Source organism: Phodopus roborovskii, unplaced genomic scaffold, assembly GCF_943737965.1.
Source record: "Phodopus roborovskii unplaced genomic scaffold, PHOROB, whole genome shotgun sequence".
Taxonomy (NCBI): Eukaryota; Metazoa; Chordata; class Mammalia; order Rodentia; family Cricetidae; genus Phodopus; species Phodopus roborovskii.
The window spans coordinates 2,609,970-2,628,298 of record NW_026126636.1 but is presented as its reverse complement, the minus strand read 5'-3'; positions in this window follow the sequence as shown (position 1 = coordinate 2,628,298).

The window sequence follows — 18,329 nt, the reverse complement described above, 5'->3', positions numbered from 1 at the left end:
GGTCCCCAGCTGGTGGCGCTGTTTGGGGGAGGTTATGGGACCTATAGGAGGTGGAGCCTTGCTGCTGCTGGAGGACGTGTGCCACTGAGGGTTGGCTTTTTAAACTTATAGCTTCGTCACTTTCCTGTTTGGCCTCTCTGTTCCATGTTCCTGGGTGAAGAGATGATCTTTATACTTCTTGCTCCAGCCACCGCCCGCCATACCGTTTTTCATCTCCCCTCCAGATCCATAAGCCCCAATGAACCCTTCTATAAGTTGCTTTGGGTCATGGTGGCGTATCTCAGTGACAAAGGGTAACTGATATACCTCCCCCGAGTCTCATGATCCTTCCCCTCTAGAGGATTAATTCGGAAGATATTGACATACAGTATACATGGACATGCACACATGAACAAAGAGGAAAAGAAGGCGAGAGAAAGGGAGGAAGGAAAAGATGGAAAATGCATTTGGTATGAACACAGGTCTCTCTCTCTCTCTCTCTCACACACACACACACACACACACACAGGGTATTTCACGGTCTCCTTGTGTTGGTCATTGCTTTCAGTTCTTGCTGCTTCTGTGGCAGCAGCTGGACTGGACAGCGATGGGGCAATGCTTAGCACCCATTTGTTGCCATGCTCATGGCTATCCTTCTTTTCCCTGGGCAGGCCACCTTCTCTGCTTAAATGTCTTCGAGCCCCACAAAGCAAAGTCCTGCCTGTCTCCTGTCAGCAGCAGAGGGAGCCCACACTCTACCAAAAGGGATCGGGTTCCTCATTACACTCCAAAGCAGAAGAGATGGTGATTGTTGCTCTCTGCCACACACTATGTCCTTGCAAACAGAGCTCAGCTCTCCACCATACATCCCTGTTGCGGGAAATCCATGCTCCATTATGGGCCCAGATGCGCAGATTCACTCTTCAAAAGCCTCAGCCAGCTTGATGGGTGGGTTGGAGCCTCAGGGCTGCTCTTTGCTGCATGCATGTTGTACTGTGTGCAGTCACCTTCCATGCCTGGGGTTTGCACCTTCACTGACTGCTTCCTGGCAGTCTCTTAGCTATGCAGCGTCAGCTGATCGGTTGCGTCATGGAAGACACCATGAAAGTCACCAACGATGGCAAGAGGCAAGAGGCAGGCCGACTGGTCAGAGTCCCCTACCCCAGCAGTGGTGGGTGAATGCTAGATTGCCTGGTCAGGACTTCTCTCTCGTAGGAAGGAAGTTCCCTGAGCATCATGGTAAGCACCCATGGACCCCTTGACTTCTGGTGCTTTTGGTCTATAGACTATCACACAGAGCAATGCTCCTCTCCCACATCAAACTCAGTGTGCAAGTATATGATTAGTAATAGCAGAGGCTGAGATACTAATTGACAAATGTTTCTTCAACTATACCGGCATCGTTTGGGGACTCGGCAAGTTTGCATGCGGGTCATTACACTAAAGCCAATCACAGGATTTCTACCCAGTGCATACAAAAGTTATGCTTACAGGACTGGAGAGATGGCTCAACAATTAAGAGCACTCACTGCTCTTGTAAAGACCAGGGTTTGGTTCCTAGTATCCATGTGCAGTCTCACAACTTATAACTTCAGTTTCAGGGTATCTGATGTCCTCTCTGGCCTCTGGGGGACAGTCACATATGCGTGTGCACACTCCAGCACACACATACCACACACAAAAATAACATTTTAAATTCATGTTTACCATGCTTGTTAGCTTTAAGCAGCTTGCTAAGAGCCAGAGTCTCCTGGGAAACAGGACTCTCCACTGGGACAATTCCTTCATTAGATTGTCCTGTAGGTAGTCTGTGGGGGCATTTCCTTGGATTGACGATTGAGTTGGGAGGGCCCAGCTCATTGTGAATGGTGCCACCCTGAGCAGGTGGTCCTGAACTGCATAAGCAAGCCACGGGGAGCAAGTCAATAAGTCACCACTTTCCATTATGGTCTCTGCTTCCCTTTATGGTCTCTGCTTCAGTTCCTGCCTCCAGGCTCCTGCCTTGAATTTCAGCCCTGACGTCTCTCAGCGATGGACTCTTGCATAGAAGCCAAATAAACCCTTTCCAAGTTACTTTTGGTCATGGTGTTTGTCACAGCAACAGAAAACAAACATTTGTCCTATAATGTGGTTTAAATGCACAGCATTGCATCTACAAAGAACACTTTGTTGGACATCCAGTGTCCTTTAGGTTAAAAAGACTATCGATAGCAGTGTGTGTTACTAGCAATGCCTGTGTGGGCATTTTGCCTGCATGTCTGACTATGCACCAGGCATGTGCAGTCTCTGTGGAGGCCAGAAGGGGGTGTTATATCCTGCTGGAACTGGAGTTATAGAGGGTTCTGAGCTGCCATATGGATGCTTAAAATTGAACTCAGGACCTCTGGAAGAGCATCCAGTGCTCTTAACCATGAGCCATCTTTCTAACCTCTTTCTACTTTTAGGAATATGTTATTACCAGTCTGTACCATGTGTTTGGTGGGTGCAGAGTCTCCCACCACACTCAAAAGGAAGTCAAGAGCTGCTTGTAATATTGAGTCTCTCAGGGAAGGCACAATCTGAAAATCTATTGTTTTCATGATATGGAGTAACTCAGGGGAGGGGACACCCTGTTCTCCACACTCAATCATCCACTTACTCATTCAAGAAGTTTTTTAAGCTGGATAGTAGCACGTGACTGTAGTTTAAGCTACTTGGGGGGGGGGTAATCGTGGAATAATAAGGATCGGGGAAAACAGGCTGAATAGATGTTTATTCAGGGAGAAATAACTTATAACAGAGAGAGATGAACGCCAGCAGGATGCCTCCAGATGCTCTCTGTCTCCATCCAGCAAGCGAGAGAGCGCTCTGGGGTCCCCTACCTCAGACCTAGTTCCCCCAGTTCAGGTCTGTACCTGTCCCCACCCCCAATGGGCATGGTCAGTGCAACAGGTTAGGACAGAGTGAATATCTCAGTACAGGGAGGTGGGGTGGAAGGAAAATATCACATGAGCCCTGGAGTTCAGGACAGGGCTGGGAAACACAAACAGACTTGATGGGAGATGTCATTCTGTAAATATGTTTCTCATATTGGTTAATGAATAAAGTAGTGTTGGCCAATAGGAAAGCAAGATAGGCAGGTCTAGGAGACAAGGAGGATTCTGGAAGTAGGAAGGAGGAGATTCAAGATGGAGGACAGGGAGAGAAGAACGCCAGCCCCTCTCTCCGGTAAGGTAAGACCATGTGGAAGTACTTAGATTAATAGAAATGGGTTAATATTTAAGACAGAGCTAGCCTATAAGAAACAAGAATCTGGCCAAAAGCATTATATTAAATACAGAGTCTCTGTGTATTATCTGCGGCTGATGCGGCAGTGGGCCCAGACCGGCGGGGGAAAAACCTACTCATAACACAGAATGTGTTTCAATACATGGATAAGTAAATGTATGTCACATAAATAATAAAAACCCAGAGGCAGATACTGGGGTTCAAGCTTTAAGCTGAAGATCAGAGAAGCAAAGAAGCCAGCCACTAGCTCTTACCTCTACCTCAAGATGAAATGGCAATCCTATCTCCACCCACCTCAGACTGCAATCCCAGACTTCTGCCTCTCCTCCCCAATGTGGCCAGACACAATTTCTCAGACTACAGCCTGAGACACTGGGCTCCTGTCTTTTATCTACCTCTCCAGGGCTGGGATTAAAGGTGTGAGCTCTAATTCTCTTTTAGACTGGTTCGCTCTTGTGTAGATCTAGGTGGCCTTGGATTCCCATAAATCCATCTACCTCTGTCTCCCGAATCCTGGGATTAAAGGTGTGTGCCACCACTGTCCAGCTTCTATGGCTAACTAGTGTGGCTGGCTTAGCTTTCTGATACTTCGGGAAAGCTTTATTAAATCATAAATAACATATCACCACAAATGTATTAGTCAGGTTTCTCTAGAGTCACAGCTTATAGAATGAATCTCTCTCTCTCTCTCTCTCTCTCTCTCTCTCTGTCTTGTGTGTGTGTGTGTGTGTGTGTGTGTGTGTGTGTGTGTGTGTGTGTAAATCATTGGGATGACGTACAGGCTGCAGTCCAGCAATGGCTAGCTGTGAATGGAAAGTTCAAGAATTCAGTAGTTGCTCATTCCACAGGCTGGGTATCTCTGCTGGTCTTCAGTAGATGCTGGATCCCCAAAGAAGTAGGCTCTAATGCCAGTGAAGGAATGGATGTACTGGCAAGGTGAGGGCAAGTAGGTGGAGGAATGAACCCTTCCTTCTTCCATTTTCCTTCTAGAAAAAGGGGTGGCCCAGATTAAAGATCTGGATTAAAGGCATGTGTCTTTTTGCCTCAAGGTCTGGATCACAATTGTGCCCTCCATTTCTGGATTATAGTTCATTCCAGGTGTAGTCAAGTTGACAGCCGAGAACAGCCATCACAGTGAATAAATAGGCAGGTATGGTAATGCATGCCTCTAATCCTAACACTTATGAGTGTAATCCTAACACTATGAGGATCATGAGTTTGAGGCCTGGACTGCATATCAAGATCCCATCTCAATCTAAAATCTGAAGGATGGATGATGGATGGATGGATGATGGATGGGTGGGTGGATGGTTGTGTGGGTGGGTGGATGGTTGGGTGGATGGGTGGATGGTTGGATGGGTGGGTGGATGGATGGATGGGTGGGTGGGTGGATGGTTGTGTGGGTGGGTGGATGGATGGATGGATGGGTGGGTGGATGGTTGTGTGGGTGGGTGGATGGTTGGGTGGATGGGTGGATGGTTGGATGGGTGGGTGGATGGTTGTGTGGGTGGGTGGATGGTTGTGTGGGTGGGTGGATGGTTGGGTGGGTGGGTGGATGGTTGGATGGGTGAGTGGATTGATGGATGGATGGATGAGCTATTCTACATCTCTCAGTGTTAGATGGCATGTTCAGTCCTGGGGAACACAGGTGAGCACTCATTATCAACTCTCAGCACCCCAAATTCCTCTTTGACCTTTCTCCATCTGCCTCCTGTGACATGTAACTCTCTGAACTTTGATCTAGCTAGAAAAAAATCCTAAAACTTAAGATGATTTTTGAAAAAGTTTTTTAACAGGTCTGACGCCTACACTTGTGACATAAGAACTGAAGAAATGCAGGCAGGAAGATCAGAAGTTCAAGGCCAGCTTGAGCTACATAGTGAGACCCTGTCCTGAAAACTCTGGGGGGTAAAGCAGATAGCTGGATAAGAAAGCACGTGCCCGCCATGTGCAGGGACCTGGGTTTGATTCCCCAGGGTTGAAAAAATAAATAAAAAGCAAAAATTGAACAAATACAAGTGATTGATCTAAATTTCACTTTGTAAGTCAGAGAAAATTACTATTCAGTGTGAGGAGACTTCTTACATCTATGCATTCATTCATAATTAAGCCAAGTGTGCCACACAGGAATGTATGCATATGAATATATGTGTATATGTGCATACTCTCTTAACAAGACAAATGGTTGTGGAAAAGGACCAAATGGTTTTACCTATTATTTTTGTGAATTAAAATCCTCCCACTAATTTGGCCGTCGGCTCCCCAAATCAAAGCTTGTTAACATCAATGAGTCAATCTGAAAGCATTTTCAGGACAGTGAAGGTGGATTTATTATACTTTTTGGAAAGACGAACATTCAACAAACAGTTCTAGAAACGTCCCCAATCCTTACCCTAGCGAAATCCCCCAAGCTCCAAACTATGGGTCCATCTACTCCTGGAGGAGGCAGACTGAAGAGAAATAAGATGGAGTCTGTGGGCAGACAGGGGATAGCGGTCTCCTTCCTCAGAATCCTTCCAGATGAGCAAGGGGCTGGCTAAGGAAGAGTAGATGAGACCTCTGGGCTCCTCAATGACTACAATAAGCCACTGGCTATAAGATGGGACAAGAGAAACAGATTTAGTTAGTTTTGCTTTTTTTTTGGGGGGGGGAATGTCTCTTTGCCTGGTAGATGAATCTTCTGTGTCTTCAGTGAATTCCTGGTCCTGGAATTTCAAACCAAAGCCCAGGCATGTTGGTGTCCAATAGCCACCTTCTCAATATACTAGTTAAAGAGATGACTATCTCAGAACACCACTATGGTTGCCCATTAAGAGGCCAGAGCTGGGCTGGAGAGATGGTTCAGCCATTAAAGGCTAGGCTCACAACCAAAAATATAAGAGACCAGAGCCTTGTAAACACAGTTTGTCACTTACCAAGGCTAAGTGACCTATGTGACATCACTTCCCTGTCTTGTTTCTTTGGGCCTTACTTACATTATTTTGTTGTTGTTCATTTTTTAATTAGTTTTTTAATTCCCCTCCATCCTTTCCTCCCAAACCCCCCACTCCCCCTCCTCCCATCTGCACCATGGAGAGGCTAAGGCCTCCCCTAGGAAGTCTACTAAGTCTGTTCCATCATTTAGTTGAGGCAGGACTAACCTACTTATATTCGTAGCGACCCCTTTATTTTCCATTTTCATGTGTGTGTGTGGTGGACATGTGTATGCATGCATACATGTGTGTTGTCTGTGTGTGTTTGCATGGACCTGAGTTCATGTTCAATCGTTCTTCCACTTAAGTCATTGAAGAAGGCCTTTCAATGGAACACAGAACTCACTGATGTGGCTACTCCCCATCACAGCTTGCTCTGGAGATCCTGTCTCTTCCTTCTGAGGCTGGACTTACAGGTGGGCTACCACACACACCAAGCATCCAGTGGCTTCTGGGGATCCTACCTCCAGTCCCCACACTTGAGCTGCAAGCTCTTTAACCCCGAGTTATCCCCTGACCCCTCAACTTACACTCTTTTCATAGGAGACCAACGACATCTAGTTAGTTAAATAATAATAATAATAATAATAATGTATCGAATGTTCAGAGAAATAGAAGCTTCTCCTTAATTGACTTTGACTTAATTGTTTTCTAAAATTAAAAGCCCTCTGTCTAACTCTAAGTCTTCTCATTTAGCCTTTTGTTTGTATCATTGCAGTTAGTTCACAATTTCTAGTTTTTCTTCAGAAGAACAACGTTGGCTTCTTTTTCCCAAAAGGGTGGGTTTGGATAAAAAACAAAAAAGTGTCATTGTCAAACATAAAAAGCTTGATATATATTGATATGTGCATATCATACGATTAGGTGGTTATGAATTGTCTGGATGAAGGCTGCATGTTAGCATCCTGTCACTGTGGCAGAACACTTGAGAGGATCAGCTTACAGGAGAAGCTAATTTTGGTCCATGGCCTCAGACCACAGTTATCATTTGTCTCTTCAGGGGGCCCATGCTGAAGCTGAGCATCATGGTGGCAGCGGGGCAGCGGGGCAGCTGGGGCTAAGGGATTACCTCGTGACTGGGAGAGAGGGAGAAAGGCAAGTGAGGAAAGGTTTCAGTCACTCAGAGCAGGAAGACAAGGAAGAATGGGTTCACGCATTCATGACAGACAAGAGGAAGACAGAGTGGAGATAGTGAAGGACCAGGCAAAACAGAGCACCAAGGCATGACCCAAGTGAGCAAGCTCTGGCTGCCATAATCCCTTCTTCTACTAAAGTCTGCTTGTAAGTAGATCAAGTCAGAGCTCTTGTGACCTGATCATTGTTTTGGTTTTTTAAGTTATTTATTTTACATGTATGTGTACCAGGTGCTCAGATGGCAGAAGGGGGCACTGGATCCCTTGGAACAGGAATGACAGATAGTTGACAGCCACCACGTGGGCGCCACCAAACGCATGTGCTCTAACCACCGAGCAATCTTTCCAGCCAAGCAAATATACTATCCTGCATTACCACTGCACAGAGAGGCTGGGGCGACAGGCATCCCACAGCGTGTCCTATTTCTTGTGGGATTTATGAGATGTCCAAATCTCTAGTTTATGAATGAAGAACTTTTCATTAAAACACTAGAGTACAATTGTTACAAACTACACTTTTACAATATTTCTTTATGTATACATGTGTTCCCATGTGTGTATATACACCACATGCATGCCAGATGAGGGCATCATATTCCTGGAAACTGGAGTTACAGGTAACTGTGAGAACTTGACCTACTATGTGCATCTGACCACTAGAAACATGTGCCTACCCAGACACTGTGAAATAAGTGAGCTTGGTAAGTTAAATATGTAATTTACTCATTAAATTAAATATATAAATTAAAACCAAAGACATCAAAGTTTGCACGTGGGTGCTGGGACCTGAGACCTGGTCCTGTGAAACAGCAGTGGGTGCACTTAACCACTGAGTCATCTTTCTAGCCTTCAAGCTATAGTTTAATGGGAGATGTCATTCTGTAAATATGTTTCTCTGATTGGTTAATGAAAAAAGCACTGTTCGCCAATAGGAAAGCAAGATAGGCGGGACTAGGAAACTAGGAGGAGAGAGGAAGTAGTAGGGAGGAGATTCAACATGGAGGATGGAGAGAGGGCCCAGCATTTTATTCTCTCTGCCCTCCAGACTCTTACATCATTTGGGGAGGTCCAGACCCCAGAAGATCTTGACCTACTGTGCGCATCTGATCACTAGTTAGAAAAACATGTTCCTATCTAGATACTGCTGAAACAAGTGAGCTAAAAAAACATTAGTTATGTAAATTAAAACCAAAGGCATCAAACTTTGCATTTCTGATTACATATTCAAACCATACAATTACAGTGTATAAAATCAATTTTTACTATAGTCATAAGTAGCAATTAGACATAGAGTTTTAAAATTCAAATGATATTTGTATTAGATGAAATTCCTCCTCTTCCCCAAGTCCCAGGAAAACATCTGACTAGGAAATAACCTCCTATGGTTCCTTTCTTCATAAGGCATCCTCCAAAATAGATGCTTGTAACCCATATTGGATTACGGGATGCAGTGGGAAAGAAATGACATTGATTCCCCCAGACTCGATGTTATTAGGGCCAAGGGTTCTTAGTCTTCAAGTATTCCAACATTTTGTCAAAGTCTTGATGCCCAAAGAAAGTTGGAAAGAAAATGAGGGCAGATAAATAGAAGAGGCAAGCAGATACCAAAGACTGATTTTGTTTTGTTTTCTGGGTTTTGGTGGTGGTGGTGGTGGTGGTGGTGGAGAAGGAGGAGGAGGTGGTGATGGTGGAGGAGGAGGTGGTGATGGTCATGTAGTGGTATGTGTGTATTTTTGCAGAGGAAGTAAGCAATAGAAGGCTTGGAAACCATGGAAACCCAACACCTGGATCATGGTCCCTAAGCACCATCCCTTCCTAAAAGGAACCAAGGCTTCTTTAGAATGATGGATTCCAGATGTGGAGAAAAGCAGAAAATATGTGTGTATAAATCAAACTTGGTCATACTCAGGATTGGCGTAAACATGTCCAGTGGGCACCAGATTTGGCTTAAGCTGGGGATGTGTGCATGTGAGTGCAGGTGCCTGAGGAAGCCACGAGAGAGCATCAGATTCCCTGGCACTAGAGCTATAGGTTGTTGTGAACCATCCAACCTGTGTGCTGGGAACCAGACTTAGGTCCTCTACAAGAGCAGCAACTGCTCTTAACCACTGAGCCATATCTCTCCAGCCCAAGAAATAGCGTTCTGAAGCAAGTTTTCTTATAATTGACTTAAGCAAAATTTGTCGGTGGATATCTCATTAGTTGCCTTTCTTCCAGTGGGGACAAGATCCCTGATAAAAGCAAGGCAAGGGAGGAGAGGTGATTTGGCTCATGGTTCCATGATGGGGAAGGCATGGCAGCTGCAGCCGCTTGTCTGTGGAGACTTTAGCTTGCAGCAGCGCTCCACATCGCCCTGGAAGACAGGCCACAAAGGACAATTGGTCTGGAAGTGGAGACAGGGAACCCATTTCTGACAGGTAATTCCTACCTCCTAATGATCCCAAATTCTCCCAGAACAGCACCACCAGCCAGGATACTAATTGTTCATATTTGAAGTGTCACAAGTACGAAGTTGTTTTCCCTGTCAGTCAGAGCCCCAGGACTGTGACAGAGTACCAAGGAACACAGCCGAGAGGAAAGCAACTTTATTGTGACTTGCGGTTTCTGCTCGGGGTCACTTGATCATGTTTTTGTAGCTGTGGCGAGATAGAGCATCTTGGTGGGGAGTAGTGATGGAGCCAGGCTGCTCACCTCAAGACAGTCAGGAAGGGGGGAAGATGAAATAAAAGTGTGGGGGGGTGGCACAGGGATGCTAAGATAAGGACCTGGAGCAGAGCTGTTAAACTCGCATTAGGGAAACCTTTTTCAGAGCAAGGACTGGAAGACTTTGCTGGAGAAACCATCCCTCTCCCAGAACAGAGCTGGAACACTTCTGTTGGGATACCTTTCCCTACAGAGCTGTAGAGTCCTGTAAAGAGTAAGGATTTCCTCCCGCCGCCAGTTTTAGCCTGTCACTCTGCCAGCCCCAATAACTCACAGAAACCCTGTATTTGATATTATGCTGTTGGCCAGTTACTTGTTTCTTATCGGCTAGCTCTTTCTTAAGTATGACCCATATGTATGTATTTCCACGTGGTCTTACCGAGAGCGGAGAAATGGCGGTTCTGTTCTCTCCAGACTCTCCATCTTGACTCCTCCCCACTACTTCCTCTTTCCTCCCTTGTCTACTAGTCCCTCCTATCTTCCTTTCCTATTGGCCAACAGTGCTTTATTCATTAACCAGTATGAGAAACATATATACATAATGGCATCTCCCATCATCTCCTCTTTTCTGTCTAAATAAAAAGAAGGGTTTTAACCTTAACATAGCAAAATATATACACAACAGTTATCAAGAATCACAGTTAACAATATTTAGTCCATTAACATTTACTAAGATTTAAGAAAATATTCTATCATCTATTCTATAGGGTCCACACTCCCTTGAATCAGGCTCCATCACTGGTGTCCACCATCACCCAACAGCCCATTAAACTAGGAAACCTGGAGCTAGAGAGCTAGCTCAGCAGTTAGGACCATAGAGGACTGAAGTTCAGGTTCCAGACTCACATTGGGAGACTCACAACAGCCTGTAGTTCCAGATCCAGGGAACACAGTGCCCTCTTCTGGCCTCCATGGGTTCTGCACTCACGTGCACAAAACCCAGACACAGAGAATTAAACAGCAACAACAAGAAATTTTAGCTATGAATCTATCAATGGGTTAATATTTTGGGAGTGGCCAGAGGTCTCATGATCCAATCACTCCCCCAAAGACCCACCTCTGAACATTGTTGCCTGGGAAATGATATTCAACCCAGGGACCTCTGGGAACATTGAAGACCCTAACTATAACAGCCATTGACTAGTGTGCTGTTGCAAAAGATGCTCACGCCTTCGGGTGTCCCCTTAAAGACTTATTCAACACTCAGAGGGGAGGAGGGTTGCAGAGAGGCTCAGCAGGTGAGCGCACTGGCCACTCTTGTGCAGAATGAAGGTCTGGTTACCAGCCTCCCACATGGTAACTCACAGCCATTTGTGACTCCTCTGTTTCAAGGGGGATATAGTGCTTCCTTCTGAGCTCTGAAGTATATCAGGCAAGCATGTGGTACATGTACATACATGCAGGCAAAATATTCATGCACATAAAAAAATTAAGAGAAAAGGAGGACAAGGGGTCTCCTCCATAGAGAAGTCTGCCAGATACCACAACCAAGAGTTCCAACTCTACCGTTGACGCTGTGGGTGTATCTCGACAAAGGACTCATTTCTTGTAAGTACTGAAGGGCCTGTAAGGTGCTAAAGATGCCACACTTAATCTATTTGTGGGGATTAGAGGAACAATTCAAACTGGGGGGGGACTTTCTACAAAACAGCCTGCTCAGATCCTAAAAATATCAGTTTCAAGAATGTCCAAGACAGGAGGCTGGGCATGGCAGCCGCACCTTTAATCCCAGCACTCAGGAGGCAGGGGCAGGAGCTTCTCTGGGACTTGGAGGCCAGCCTGGTCTACAGAGTGAACTCCAGGACAGCCAGGGATACACAGAGACACTCTGTCTTGAAACAAGCAAACACTAATCTCCAAGGCAAGGCTGGAGGGATGGCTCAATGGTTAAGAGCACACACTGCTCTTGCAGAGGACCTGAGTTCAGTTCCCACATCCTGAAAGACTTAAACTAGCAAAGAAATGAAATGAAACCCAAATAATTGGAATGCCGGGCAGTCTGACCCAGAAAGCTGACCAAGGCCACTGTGACTTAGTTCCTGGAATTTGCTAACCACTTGCAACCTCTGCCTTACAAGGCCCTAAGATAGCCGATACCGAGAAGGTCGCCCTCCCCCAGGGAGCTCAAGGGGGAACAAACTGCCCCTCCCGTCAATGTGTCAGCAGGGTCCTAGAGAAACAAAGAGATAGCTGCAACTCCTGTTTGCTTAGGCAAGATTGATTAGCACACCCTAAATAGTGAGACCATCTAAAACGATAAAGAGCATGCTAGAGCCCATGACTCTGGTCACCTACTCTATGGTCAGAGGGTCACGGCTCCTCCTTAAGCTTGTAGGTTTTGCCTTTAAAATCGCCTGCGCCCAAAGAATGATGCTTCTCTCTAGCCTGCGTGCTGAGGGGGCCCATTTGCACAAATGTTTCCTGTTCATTAAAGCCTCTTGCGTGTTGCATCAACTGGACTGGACACTGAGTTCTTGGGGGAACCGACTGAACTGGGGAGACTCCTCATTCTGAGGGTCTTATAATCCATCTTCTTGTAACTCCAGGTCCAGCGAGTCTGGCACCCTCTTCTGGGCTCTGTGGCACTGCACTAATGTACACGCCCCCCCCCAAATAAATATTAAAAATGAAGAGTGACATGTGGAGGCTCACCACACTATTATCTCAATATTTCTGAAGGGTTAAACATAATCCAAATGACTGAAGTGAGCTTGGGACTCTGTAGGCTACACAGGAAGTGAAAAGCTACGGAAACAAAGTGGGACTCTGTGCACCCCCATGATGGGGTGAGTTTTGTGATGGTGCAGCTGCATGAGGGTCCCCAATATTCCTTCAAGGAACCCCTCACTGTGCTGAAACCCATTGGTTTCAACAGAAATGAATGAATGAATAAGCAGATAGATAAATAAATTTTAAACGAAAAGTCTAAAGGAACGATCTGGTTAGTTCCCTACTACTTTATTTATCTAACTATGTTAGGTAAGTCTTAACAAAATAATGGATTTATTTTTAATAATGAATTATTAAATGAATGTGAAATCATTGTAACATGACTTGCTTTTCTTCAATTAACAGCTAATTGACTTTCATGAATATTTAACTTCTGAATAAAAATATATTCACATGGCTGAAAATAGAAAGGTTACAAAAGAATTCCCTGGAGCTGGAGAGATGGTTCCGTAGTTAAGAACATGCACGCATTGCAGAGGACGGGAGGCAATTCCCAGAATTAACACCTGTGACTTCAGCTCTGGGAGGTGCAGCGCCCTCTGCTAACTTCCACAAGTACCAGGCATCATGCACATGGTACAAAGCAAGCATACAACACACACACACACACACACACACACACACACACACACACAAATAAATAAATCTAAAAATAATTTTTAAGATGCTAGAGAAATGACTCAGCAGTTAAGGGCAGCATCTGCTTTTCCTGAGGACCCAGGTTCAGTTCCCAGCACCCACAAGTGTCTGTAACTCCTATTCCAAGAGACCCAACATTATCTTCTGGCCTCCACAGGTACCAGCACACATGTGGTGCTTAGATATACATGCAGGCAAGGCATCTATGCACACAGAAAATTTTGAAACCAAAATTCTAAAAATGTGAATGAAGAGGGCTGGTGTTATAGTTCAGTGGTTGTTGACTGGTTGCCTAGCAACCTAGCACACTCAAGGGTCCAGGTTCAGTCCCCCGTACTTCATGCGCACACACACACACATACACACACACATACACACACACACATGCACGCACCCCCCTAGAGAGAAACATTTGATTACAGACACTTGCTCACAAACTGAGGAATCTGTTCTCCGTAGGAAGCAGATGCCCACATATTTGTCCTGACAGAACACTCAAATGAAGAAACTGAGCCTAATGTCACTTGCTTGAGAACTTTATAAGATTTTAATGTCTAAGAATCCAAATTAGCACATCTCTGTCCGAGGGGTATGAAAAACTAATCTGAGTATAATGATGTGGTAATGTGATATCGGGAGCAGAGACCCAAGCCACTGCCCGCGCTCTGAGTTATAGCTGGGCCATTAATAGACTCCATCAACCCGGGCCTGATTTCCAAGGCTTAACAAGAACAGTTCCCAGGATGACCCTTTGTGACGAGAAGGATCAGCTGTTGCTGAAGGTTGGCATCCTCCCGGCGGAGCCTTCAGAGTCATTTCTGCTTGGAGTCCCAAATGAAATCCACATTTAACACTCAGATTTCAGAGTTCTCACAGGGGGACTGCTTGTGCAGTGAGTGACAAGGACCGTGGGAGGGGCGGGGGCTGGGAGTCTTGATTAATGCCTTCTCCCCTCTCCACATGCCTGACTTCCTGAGCGAGCTGACCCACGTGTCTGTTTGAAGTCTAAGGGGTGGGCCGCTCCAAACAGGGCATCAATACACTTCAGGATAATTAAGTGCCTAATTGAGTGTCTCAATTCAGCCGAAGCAATTTATGTGGCGTCTTGTCATGTCTGCGGTGCCAATTCCACTTTCTGTCTAAGTCTGCATCTTTTCCCTTGTGTGTTGGCGTGGTTTGTGTGCCGTGGGTTTGCGATGTGCATGTGCTGTGTTTATAGGGCGTGTGTGTGTGGTGTCTGTGTAGTGCGTTTGTATTTGTTGTGTGTGTTCTCTGTGTGGCGTACAGTGTATCTGTGCAGTGTGCAGTGTGCAGTGTAATGGGTAGTATGTATGCGATGTGTGTGTGCTCATGGGTGCTTGCATACCCAAGCGTGAGCATGTGGACCCCTTAGGAGGGTATCAGTTACCTTCCTCCAGCTCTCCCCCTTATTCCCTTGGGGCAGGGGCTCCCCTCAGATATGAAGTCTGCTGTTTCAGCTAGGCTTCTGGCTGGTGAGCTCTCAGAATCTGCCTGTCTTCTTCATCCTGCAACACTGAGGTTACAGTATGTACAGCATGTCTATGTCCTCTCTCTCTCTGTGTGTGTGTGCATTTTACATGGGCACTGGGGTTTTGAACTCAGGCCTCGTGTCTGTGCACACCAGGCTAGCTGCATTTTCAGTCGGTTCCCAGGCTCCCATTTTCATAAGGCCCTAATCCCAACCCCAGAGGCCCCGTGTACGTGCTGTAGTCTTTTGAAGCTTCCCTGCCTGTTAATGCCATCACTTTGGGGGCCTAGCATTTCAACGCAGAGCACAGACATCCAGACCACAACAACAACAACAACAAACCCCTCATGTATTGATATATTTTCAGTATGGTCTTTATCAAGAGATTTTTTCTCTTAACTCTGGGGAGTTCCTACTTTTTGGAGGGTGTCATTGCTTTGAATCCAGCATACTTAAACATTTATGAAATGCTTACTGTATACACTGATCTAGTCTGGTTCTGGATCCTAGGTCTTAGCCCACACTGTCTGACCTGGTTTTGTCCGGCTCTGTGTAGCTCTGGGGAGCAGGGTGCATATGGCTAGCCGGCTTTTCTCTCTTACAACTGAAGGGGTGTAGGGTCCAGCAGAGTCCACGCTGCAGTCTTCTGGCTGAGAAATCTATTTTCGAATGTGTCAGAGGGGATGGCTGAATTAAAGCAGTTAAGACAAGGCAACAGGGACCTGATTTATGCAGTAAGATGTGTCCTTTTCTGTGTTAGCTTTCCTGGGCTCACGGTTTCCAAGGTTTCAGTTCCTAGTTTGCTGGCTGCATGCCTTTGGGCTTAGATAAGATGAAGACAGAGGTGGCAGAGGATGCTGATCATCTAATCGCTGGGATGTAGAGGGCGGAGGGATTGAGCTGAGGTTTACCTACAAAGACACACCCATGTCCTCCAGTCAGGGAAGCTCCGCCTCCCAGTTTCTGCAGCCTCCCAGCGGTCCTCTATTAATACTTTTCAGGTATTTACTGTGTGTGTGCGCGCGCGCATGCGCACATGCACGTGTAGAGGTCAGAGGCCAACTTGCAGAAGTCTGTTGCCTCCTTGGGGCAACCTTGGATCCTGGGAACCAAACTGAGGTTATCAGGCTTGGCCACAAGCCTCCTTACCCACAGAGCCTTCTAGCTGGCCCACCACAGTGATTTGTCCTTTCGATGACAAATCACTGAAGGGTTGACATGCTGTGATTGAATCGTTGTCCCAAAGTTCCACTGGCCCCCTGCCCCCTGCCCCCCCCCGCTCCCCCGCTCCCCCCTCCCCCTCCCCCGGCTCCCCCCTCCCCCGGCTCCCCCCCTCCCTCTGGCTCCCCTGGCTTCCCCTGACTTCCCCCAGCTCCCCCAGCTCCCCCTCTCCCCCGCTTCCCCCCCAGCTCCCCCTGCTCCCCCGGCCCCCCCTCCCCCTAGCTCCCCTGGCTTCCCCTGACTTCCTCTGCCCCCCCCCGCCCCTTGGCCCCCCTGGCCCCCCTGGCTTCCCCCACTCCCCCCTTCCCTGCTCCTCCCCCGCTCCCCCTCCCCCCGGCTCCCCCTCTCCCCCGGCTCCCCCCTCCCCCGCCCCCTTCTCCCCCCTCGCTCCCCCGCCCCCCCTGCTCCCCCTGGCTTCCCTGCTCTGAGCACTCTCCTTTGTTTTCACATCCTGTTCCTCTACCCTTGTCCCACAAGGAGGGATACTGTGTAGCTCTTGTCTTTTGTAGTCTGGCTGCTTTCACTTAACACACTCTCCTGTCCCACACACACATTCCTGCACCGATGTGACTGTTCTCCTCTGTATGGCAGAACCACATTTTCTCTGCCTGTCAATCCATCCGCTGAGGAGCAGCTGGGCGGGTTCTGTAGCTTGGCTACTTGTGGGAAAGTCTCAGCCACGCCTACAGCGAGGCAACATTGATTCTTTTGGGTACCAGGTGGTAGGCGGCTTTGAAACATTAAATGACTTACTTAAATATGAGTTGTCTTTCCTAAATATGTGTGTGTCTCCAGACTTGTCCCTCCTGGGAGTGAGGCTTTGGAGTTCCTTGGCAAGCGTGCCTTCTATCCCCTTCTTTCACTTTCTGCATGGCCAAGAGGACAACGTTTATGCCCCCATAACTAGTTTGCCCCTAATATGTCTACCGAATAATTTTAAAAGCTGGGCCGGCATAGTGGCACACACCTTTAATCCCAGTACTCTGGAGAAAGAGGCAGGCAGATCTCTGAGTTCAAGGCCAGCCTGGTCTGTAGAGCTAGTTCCAGGATAGCCAGGGCTACATAGAGAAAGCCCAAAAACCAAAACAAACCCCCTAGGATCCAGCTGGGCCTGGAGATGCACACCTGTAATCCCAGTATTGGGAGTCTGAGGCAGGAGGGTTGACAAACTCAAGGCCATCCTGGCCTGCATGCAAAATCCCTGGAACACTGTCACACACATTCACAGACACAAGCACAGGGTTGAATTGAGGGTCTGGAGAGATGGCCCAGAGGTTAAGAGTGCTCATTGTCCTTATAGGGAAACCAGATCCAATTCCCAGAAGCCATGCTGGACAGCTCACAGCCATTTATAACTTCAGGTATGAGAGATTCAACTTACAATTCTGGCCTCTGGGGGCGCCTGATACATACCCTGTGCTAGAAGTTTTATGGTCAAAATGACTTCACCTGTGTACTTTGTGAGATTAATTTCTTTCTTTTAAGTGGAGACCAATGAACAGTGTCAAGCATGGCTCCAAGTGTCTTTAGGATGGCCTGGAACTCACTGTGTAGCCCAGGATAGCCTTAAATTTACCATCTTCCTGAAACAGCCTCCTGAGTTCTGGGTACAATCGCGTACCACCATGCTCCTCTCCCAAGTGTGTGTGTGTGTGTGTGTGTGTGTGTGTGCATCTGTGTGTGTGTTTTAACAGAATAGCTTTTATCTATTCATTGATATTCACTCATGTGAACAATAGGTCTTAATCATATGTACCCCAAACTCACACCCCTCAGGAGCTCCCTAACTCCTCCCTTGTACTTTTATCAGGTCCTTCACCGTGTCCTTCTCCCCGTCATAGTCTACCCTCTCCATCTCCCTGCCTCTCCTTTGACTCCCCCATCTGTCTCCCTCCCCCCTCCAGTTAATGCCTGCCTGTCCATGGACGCATCTTGTGTATATCTTGTGCAGGTACCGATTTAATGGGTGCAATGGCCATACAGGTCCTAAAGCAGCATCTTACAGCCTGATCCCCATCCTCCAGCTCTTACCTCTTTCTGCCCCCACGTCTATGATGTTCTTGAACCTGGGGGATGAAGGTTGCGATGGATGTCCCATTTAGGGGTGAGCACTGGGTACCGGATGCTTTTCAGACTAGGAAGTTTCTTAGTCCTCTGGCCTTGGCAGTGGAAGGGACATGACACAGCTTGTCTAGG